Genomic DNA, 9,610 nt, shown 5'->3' with positions numbered 1-9,610 from the left:
TCTAAAAGCACATGCTTGAAATGTGAGCCATCGAATTGCATCAATAGAAGTCTTTAGTCGTAAGCGATTGTTTGCTATAATTTCAACACTTTGTTTGTCAAATACTTTCTCAATATGTTGAGATTGATCAGGTAAATCATCACAAAATTTTAGACATCTTTTATGCATTGAGTAAGGGCCAACTCCTTCATGACATAGAAATGCACAATTCTTTCCATCATTGACTTTCTTCCAATTTCTAAATCCTACTTCAGCAAAATTATGCCTTTCATCATTTTGATCACCATGATTGCTATTGAAAAAGTAGCAAGGTAAGCAAAAGACAACATCCTTGTGAGGTGAATACTCCAACCAACTTGGAAACTTATTATACCAAAAAGGTTGAAATTGTCGACAATGTTTCCCAATGGTAAAAGTTGGAAACACTATATTTTTAGGTTGATACAGTCCATCATTGATGTAAGCTCTAAGAATCTTGTCATGTTGGTCAACCGGATATTTCCAAATAGAAAGACATTTTCCTGGATCTTTCTCAAGTGAGGAGATATCTACTTCTATTCTAGGAACTTTAAATTGTTGTTCTTGTGAAGGTGATGGAAGAGTTGATGGATTACTTGTTACTTGGGGAGCTTCATTACGTTGTCATTTATAATATGCATCAAGAGTAATTGTTTTTTCCCATAGCAATCTCTACGAAAAATAATTGATCAAAAAATAAAAATTGGAAAACAAAGATATGTAAATTAATGATAACAATTCAAATTAAAGATATGTAAATTACTTGTCAGGCCCTGAAAGAAAAAAAGGTATATGCGCAAATGAAAAATGGGTATAAATATAAGTTTTTATTTTATTTCAGACAAGGGGTGTAAATGTAAGAGGGGAGTTGTGAATAGATTCTTCTTATTTTGTATGTTTTCTCTTTTTCGGCCAGGGTTGGAACCGGGTTAGGAAAACTCAGCTCAACCTGTAATTAAGCAACAAGGTTGGAAAAATCCTAATTGTCTAACCCCTAAACAACATGAGAAAGGAGGCCACTACCACTAAGGGTGGTACGCCTCCGCAGCACCACCAATGCAAGGCCTGGCGACGCGAGGTCAGTAAGACGGTGATGGCGGCTTCACGACAGGTGGTGGCACGACGGCGGAGCTAAAGAAAATGAAAATGCCAAGAGAAAGGTGATGAGGAATGTGTGAATAACCAAAATAAAACTCAATAACAAACTAAGTCCAATATACATCAACCTCGTCGGCGGCCAAGGTGCCCCCGGTGAAATAGAATGGAATGGCAGCAGATCACAAAAAAAAAGGAGAAAGGAAAAGAGGAAAGGAAAACGTTACAAAGTGAAGGAACGAGGGGGGTTAACTAGTGACCCCTCTCTTCTCTAACGACATTGCCAAATGACGCGACGTAATTGGCCTGATTTCTTGAGGATACTATATTTTGCACCCTCTTTGTGCATTAATGCTAGTGACTAATGTTGACTAACTATAAAGTTGACCAATATTTTCTTAAAAATAAGAACTTAAATTTATAAAAATGCATAAAGGAAGGACTAGAATCATGGTCCTTAAAGTAAAAAGTAAACTTTTTTACCACTACATCCAAGTGTTCATTTAAATATTTGATACAAAATATAGTATTAATATAAGTTTTATGCGAAAATAGTTCAAAATTTAAATTTTATTCTTTTTTAATTTATTATATTTTTGTAATATTATATATTATATTTTAAAGTATAATATATAAAATATAATATATAAGATTAAATTTTATTTTCACACAAATTAGAATATGTATATTTATATAAGTTTTATTTTAATTTTATATATTATATTTATCTTTTAAATAATGTTTGTGATTTAGCGACAATATTTTTTTATCTATAATAAGATATTCATTTTATTTATTATAATATAGATAAAAAAAATAATGTCAATAAATTACATACATAAATATTTAAAAAATAAAAAAAATATCATTTTATTTATTTATGTATCTTTACTATATAATTTAATTCTTTAAAAAAAATTTGTACCTGATTAAATAAAGTTAAATATAAATAAAAAAATATTATTATAATAAATAACAAGAATATCTTAATATAAATAATAAATATTGTCATTAAATTGCATATATAAATATTAAAAAGATAATAAAATATTATAATTATATGAAATTATAATTTATGTAAAAAAAATATACATTAAAGATAAAATAAAAGTAAAACTTATATAAGTAGACGTATTCTAATTTATGTAAAAATAGAATTTAATCTTATATATTATATTTTTAAAAATAATATATAAGATTATAAAAATATAATAAATTAAAAAAGAATAAAATTTGAATTTTAAACATTTTTGCATAAAACTTATATTAATACTATATTTTGCATAAAATAAGCACTTGGTGTACTAGTAAAAGAGTGTCCTTCTTTTTTAAGGACCATGGTTTTAGTCCTTTCTTAAATATTTTTTAAGTTCTTATGTTTTAAAGAAAATATTGATCAATTTTTTAATCTAATTAATATTTAAAATTGAATAATCAATTGTTAAAATTAGTTATGGAAACTAAAATAATGTATTTTAAAATATAGGAGAACTCAAATAATGAATTAAAAAATAAAAAGATCGACCTAATAGGCAAAATAAATGAGCAGATTTTACAATTAAGCCTAAAAAAATAACTATAAATACATAATTGCTTACCTTCATATTTATTTAAAAACATCATTATAAAAATTTTCAATTGAATAGGTATTTACTTTAAAAATTTCTTAAGGGGTTTCCTAGACTATCAATTATAGGAAACAACAGGATCTTGAAACCTATGATTCTCACAAACAATCAATAAACAATAGATAATGTTTTGTGTACCTTTCTCCGTAGGAACTTCTGTTGTACTTTGATTTCCTTGGAAAAGGAGAGAAATAAGATTTCACTTCCTTTGGCCTTTCTTTTCTGCCTCTCTCTGTTCGTGATGGCTATGGGTGAGAGAGAACACTTTTCTGGTCAGGAAGGGGACCTTATTTCACGTTAGTGGGTATTAACCCCCTTTTATAACCACTACTCCCATCAAGTAGCAGTTAGCTCTAGAAACTTCTCCTATTAAGCCCAATTACAATTTAGCCCTTAATCGTTAATTATTTACTTATTAGTCCCTACATGAGTCACATGCCTCTCACATGAGACAATAATTCTTACATTCTCCCACTTGGCTCATGTGACATTAATAAACATTATGGACTAAATAAATAAATAGATTAACTAACATAATGCGCATTAAAATTGACTAAATTGTTCTATACATTGGGTACATCATAATTTCATGATTAAGAATAGGAACCAATTCAAGTCATGGCGGTTGTACATCATCTAATCGACATAGTCCCTTCCATGTACTACAAATTAGTCTTCTCCTTAATATGACCATTAGTTAGGAGTACATAATTGGTCCAACATAATGTCTTCATTCAAGACAAAACCTGTTAACATTACTCTAACACAAACATGCATGCAAACATAGAGAACAGGTAATCAGAAACATATCATAATTGAGCTCAGAGTGTCACTAAAAATACATAAGATAAATTACACTTAATGATCATCAATAACAATAATGCCCATACTTTCAACATGTTCTATAATGTTTTGGGCGGTAATCCCTTATTCAAAGGGTCAACTATCATAAGGTTTGTGCTAGTATGTTCTATTGACACTCTTTGTTTCTGAACTTCTTCCTTCACGACAAAGTACCTCAATTTCATATGCTTAGCACCCTTAGAGTACTTGTCGTTTTTACAAAAAAAAAAATTGTTGCGGAGTTATCACAATACATTTTCAGCGGCCTAGCAATACTGTCGACAATTCCAAGCCCTGAAATAAAGTTCCGCAGCCAATTAGTCTGAATTGTAGCCTCAAAACATACTACAAATTCAGCTCTCAAATGCAACAACAACTGATGCATACAAAATAGCTTTCATTTGTTTTCGTTCCATATCATTTCTAGGACATTGTGCGAAACTAACTTTGTCTCATTTCTAAATTAGAATAGGTGATGTTAAACACCTTTCCATCTTGAATCTCTCTAGTACTTTATCGATATATACTTTATGAGATAAGCCAAACAATCCTTGTGATCTATTATGGAATATTTCTATCCCTATCACATAGCTTACCTCACCCATATCTTTCACTTTAAAGTTTCTAGAGAGAAATTTTTTAGTCTTATGAAGAAGACCAAGATCGTTAGCTGCAAGCAAGATATCATCAATATACAGAATTAGAAAATAACCTTACTCCCACTGACCTTCAGATACATATATCGATAAACAGTATTTTCCTTAAATCTAAAGGAAATAATGGTATCATTAAACCTCAAATACCATTGGTGGGAAACTTGCTTTAAGACTGTATATTGATTTCTTTAGTATGCACACCACATGTTCATTTCCTTCAACTGAGAACCTCATTGGTTGGTCCATACAAACATTCTCCTCTAAATCTCCTTTCAGAAAGGCGGTTTTCACATCTATTTGATGTAGCTCCAAGTCATAATGAGCTACTAATGTCATGATAATCCTGAAAGAATCCTTTCGAGACCAGTAAAATATCTCTTTATAATCAATGTCATCTTTCTGAGTAAATTCCTTAGCAACAAGTCTAGCCTTGTAACGTTCAAGGTTGTCATGAGAGTCATGTTTAGTTTTGAAGACCCACTTACAACCAACTCTCTTACAACCCTTTGGTAATTATACAAGATCCTAAACACCATTATGTTCCATGAAATCTATCTTTTCTTTCATGGCATTTAACCACTTCTCAGAACTATCACAACTTACAACTTGTGAAAACAAAATTGGATCATTATCATTAATGCTTAAGTTTGTTTTTGTTTCATGTAGGTATACCACACAATCATTCGAAATAGCTGGTCTTCTTTCTCTTTGAGACCTCCTTAATGCTACTTCTTGTGGTTCTTCCATAATAGGTTCATTATGCATCATGGGTTCATTATTGTGTTGCTCCTCTTCATTAATTTTGTAACAACAATTTAAAAAGAGCAATCACCTTATTGCTAGAGGCCCAAGTTAAAATGACTTGCACTCTAACTTCTTTAATTTCCACTTCTTGTAGAACTGTACTCCCACTGATTTCACCGTTTTCAATGAATCTTGCATTTCCAGTTTCGACAATTCTCATACTATGATTAGGACAATAAAACATATACCCCTTTGACTTTTCTGGATAACCAATGAAATATCCACTGATTGTTCTTGCATCCAATTTTCTTTCTTGCGGATTATAAATCCTTATTTCTGCCTGGCAACCCTAAACATGCAGGTGCCTTATACTAGGTATCCTATTTGTCCACAGTTCAAAAGGTGTCTTTGGAACTGCCTTACTAGGAACCTTGTTCAACAAATACATGACAGTTTTCAAGGCATACATTCACAAAGATACGGGTAAAGTCTAATTGATTAACATACTCCTAACCATATCCATTAAAGTTCTATTACGCCTTTCTGATACACCATTTTGTTGTGGTGTACCGGGAATTGTGTATTGCACACAAATGCACGTTTCTGAACAAGCTTAGCAAATGGATCTGGGTGTTGCCCTGTTTCATCATATCTTCTGTAATACTCATCACCTCTATCATATCTAATAATTTTCACATTTATGTCTAATTGCCCTTTTACTTCATTGTAGTAAATTTCTAAGGCATCCATTGCCTAAGAAATCTCGGGCAGTAAGTAGACATAACCGTAACGTGAATAATCATCAATAATAGTGATAAAGTATCATTCCTTTCAAAAATAACTAACATCAAAAGGTCCACAAATATCAGTATGCACAATTTCAAGAAGCTGAGTGCTTCTTGTAGCTCTTTTCTTTGTATGTCTTGCTTGTTTTCCCTTAATACAACCCACACAAATATTTAGATCCATAAAATCTAGATAAGGAAGAATTTCATTATTTATTAATCTTTTCATCCTTTCTCTAGAAATATGACCTAAACGTTTATGCCACAAGAAAGCAGATCGTTCATTCACTAAACTATATTTAGTGTCAACATTATGATGCAGAGTCAAAACAATTTCAGCATACAAACTGTCTAATTTCAATTTATATAAACCATCACAAGAATACCAGTACCAATGAGATGATTATGCTTAAATAAATTGAAACATCCATTACCAAAATTAAAAGAGTATGCAGTAACATCAAGTTTAGATAATGAAACTAAATTCCTAGATAAACTAGGTACATAAGGAGTTTCCAGTAAATCTAAACAATGCCCAGTGTTGCGTTTTAAACAATAAGTTTCAACTATTTCCACTGGAGCTTTCACTTCATTCCCTATGAAGATGAACTTCTCATTTGGGCTTATGGTTTGGATTGTAAGGAATCTCTGCATAATGTTAGAAACATGAGTCATACATCCAGAATTAATCCAGCATGTATTATGGGAAACTACAATTAAGTTTGATTCAAAACATACATGAGTATTAAGCTCACCATTCTTTTCGAACCAAGACTTACATTTTAGGCAATCCTTTTGGAAATGTCTTAATTTCACAAAATTGACAATTATTGCCCTTTGATACCTTTCTTCTGGATTTGCAAAGAGTCGTCATTATTCTTTAATGATCCTTTGCCTTTATCATGCTTCTTCATAAATTTCTTTTCAAGCTCCCTGATTCCCTTGGTGGCTAACATAATGGACTAAGTGACTTCCTTGATTCTTAAGCCTCGTTTCTTCCTGAACTAACATACTGTGCAATTCATGCACATTCCATTTATCTTTCATGGTATTATAGTTCATTTAGAACATGCCAAACTCAGACGATAATGAGTTTAGAATAAATTGAACAAGAAAGTTCTCATTCACAGCCATTATATTCCCAAGGTCTTAAGTCTTGTTGTAATGTTTGTCATCTCAATGACATGTTCATACATAGTACGTGAACCATCAAACTTCATGGTGGTCAATGTACTCATTAATGTCCCAGCAATAGACTTATCAGCTGTTTGAGAGCGCTCTCCCACTAATCACATAAACTTTTTAGCACTTTCGATTTTAGGGAGAGTTGTCTTAATACTGTCTGCAACAGTCATTCTCATCAACATTAGGCTGAGTCTGTTAGATCTTTCCCAAGTTTTATAATGAACTTTCTCTTCATTGCTACTAACATCAATAATAGTAACAAACTTCTCTTTCAACATAGCAAGATCATAATCCAAAACACTAAGGTGAAATTGGACTTGCTCATTTCTGTCAGAGAAGTTAAGCCCATTAAAATTGGTACAGATGATGCATAAGAATCTAATGAATTCAAAACATGTATTACATAATAAAATTCACATAAGTGTTTTGAGACATAAAATATATGTCATACATATGATTCATTCAGATAACGGTCAATGTATATTGATGTTCTCCTTTGGGTGATACATCAACACACAACATACAAACATAATGATGCTAATAAAATTTTAACATTATTTGGCAATTAAATATGCACCAATTAGTAGTATCTATTTCCTTTGGGCATATAAATAAAACTAATGATACACACAAATCGCCTACAATTATATTCATTAATTATAAGAACAACTAATCAACCTTTGGGCGATCCATAAATGCCTTATAACAATGAATTTCAATTACCCATAAACCAATAATCATATAATTTAGCATCCATTATTCTATGAGTAATCAAAATAATCATTAATTTTGGAATTAAATAACCTTACAAATTTGGCCACTTTGGTGACTAACAAATTCAACATACATTTAATTCCAATCAATTATATATGGCCTGCACATACTTATTATTATTAACAATTCATAGTCATTCTATTAATTTCATTCCAGGCCATAAAATAATATTTACATTTATTTGTGTTTTTTGCATTCAAACACGTTCAAGCAAATATGTAACATATATATATATATTTCCTGTTACCAATAATTACAAAACATTCACGTTAATTTAATTAAAGAATATAAACTTTCAATCCTTTAATTACGTTTAATAATCATTTTTTTAAAAAAATCACAAGTGGGATTGGAAATAACAAAAAGGGGTTTGCAAATAGCAATTTCCAAAATATTTCCTTTCTTCTTCCCCGTCAGGAACGTCGTGCAGGAGCCTTTTCCATGATATGGAATTTAAAGGAACCTACTTTACGGTCACGCAGCTTTCTCCAAAACATTTGAATTAGCCTTTTTCCATTAGAAATAAATTAATGGCTTTCTCTACTCTCATTCTAGTTAAATGCTTAACGTCCATTAATGGCACGACAGAAGCTTTCTCATGATATACATAATTTCATACTTTGCAGCAGAAAATATAATTAACGCGAAAGACACGTTATTAAAACATTAATTAAAAATACATGTAACAAAAATTAAAATCCTTAAATTTCATAATTAGGTTTGATGCATAATTTGAATAAATTAAATTATCCCTAAATTTCATAATTAGGGTTCATGCATAATTGGGAAAAATTAAATCATTCTTGGAGAATCATAAATTTCATCCTGGCTCTGATACCACATGTAAAAATTTCTTAAGGGGTTTCCTAGACTATTAATTATAGGAAACAACAGGATCTTGAAAACCTATGATTCTCACAAACAATCAATAAACAATAGATAATGTTTTGTGTACCTTTCTCCGTAGAAACTTCTGTTGTACTTTGATTTCTTTGAAAAATGAGAGAAATAAGATTTCACTTCCTTTGGCCTTTCTTTTCTATCTCTCTCTGTTCGTGATGGTTATGGGTGAGAGAGAACACTTTTCTGGTCAGGAAGGGGACCTTATTTGTTAGTGGGTATTAACCCCCTTTTATAACCACTACTCCCCATCAAATAGCAGTTAGCTCTAGAAATTTCTCCTATTAAGCCCAATTACAATTTAGCCCTTAATCGTTAATTATTTACTTATTAGTCCTTATGAGTCAGATGTCTCTCCCATGAGACATTAATTCTTACATTTACAACACATTATATGATTTATATTTATATCTGACTACATAATGGATATGATATTATGTAGCCAAAATATTAAAAATTCAAATTAATTCACAATTAAAAATTGCCCACTTTCAGTCTCAAATGAAATACCAGTCACCTCCAACTGTCAATTTCGTCCCATAACTAGATCATCAACTCACGCAAACAACAAAAGGGGTTGCGTTTGCATCGTGAAAGCATAAGTTACCATTCCCTTAATATAAATTAATCTCAACCATTCAATCTAACAACACCAGATCTAACGGTTGATGTAGGTTCAAAAGTTATGATGTAAACCAGAAATCGGTTGTGCTAATAACTAATGCGTGGTACGGTTGTAGGCAAATTTTACTTGTAAAATTGAAATGATTGGAATTTAGATAATTTTAGGTTGGTAAATTAAACAGGGATTCTAAATAATATTTTCTTGTCAACAAATGACATGTTAGGATTGATGGATTCCGAATTAAATAATTTCTACAAAGGATTTCCACCCTTATATCACTTTAACCTTTTCCAAAAACAAAATATATTATATACTTAATTTGCAAACTTTATAATTTGTGGATTTGAAATGCAAGTA

This window comes from Glycine soja, chromosome 7, assembly GCF_004193775.1.
Source record: "Glycine soja cultivar W05 chromosome 7, ASM419377v2, whole genome shotgun sequence".
In the NCBI taxonomy this organism is placed as follows: domain Eukaryota; kingdom Viridiplantae; phylum Streptophyta; class Magnoliopsida; order Fabales; family Fabaceae; genus Glycine; species Glycine soja.
This window is presented reverse-complemented; position numbering follows the sequence as displayed.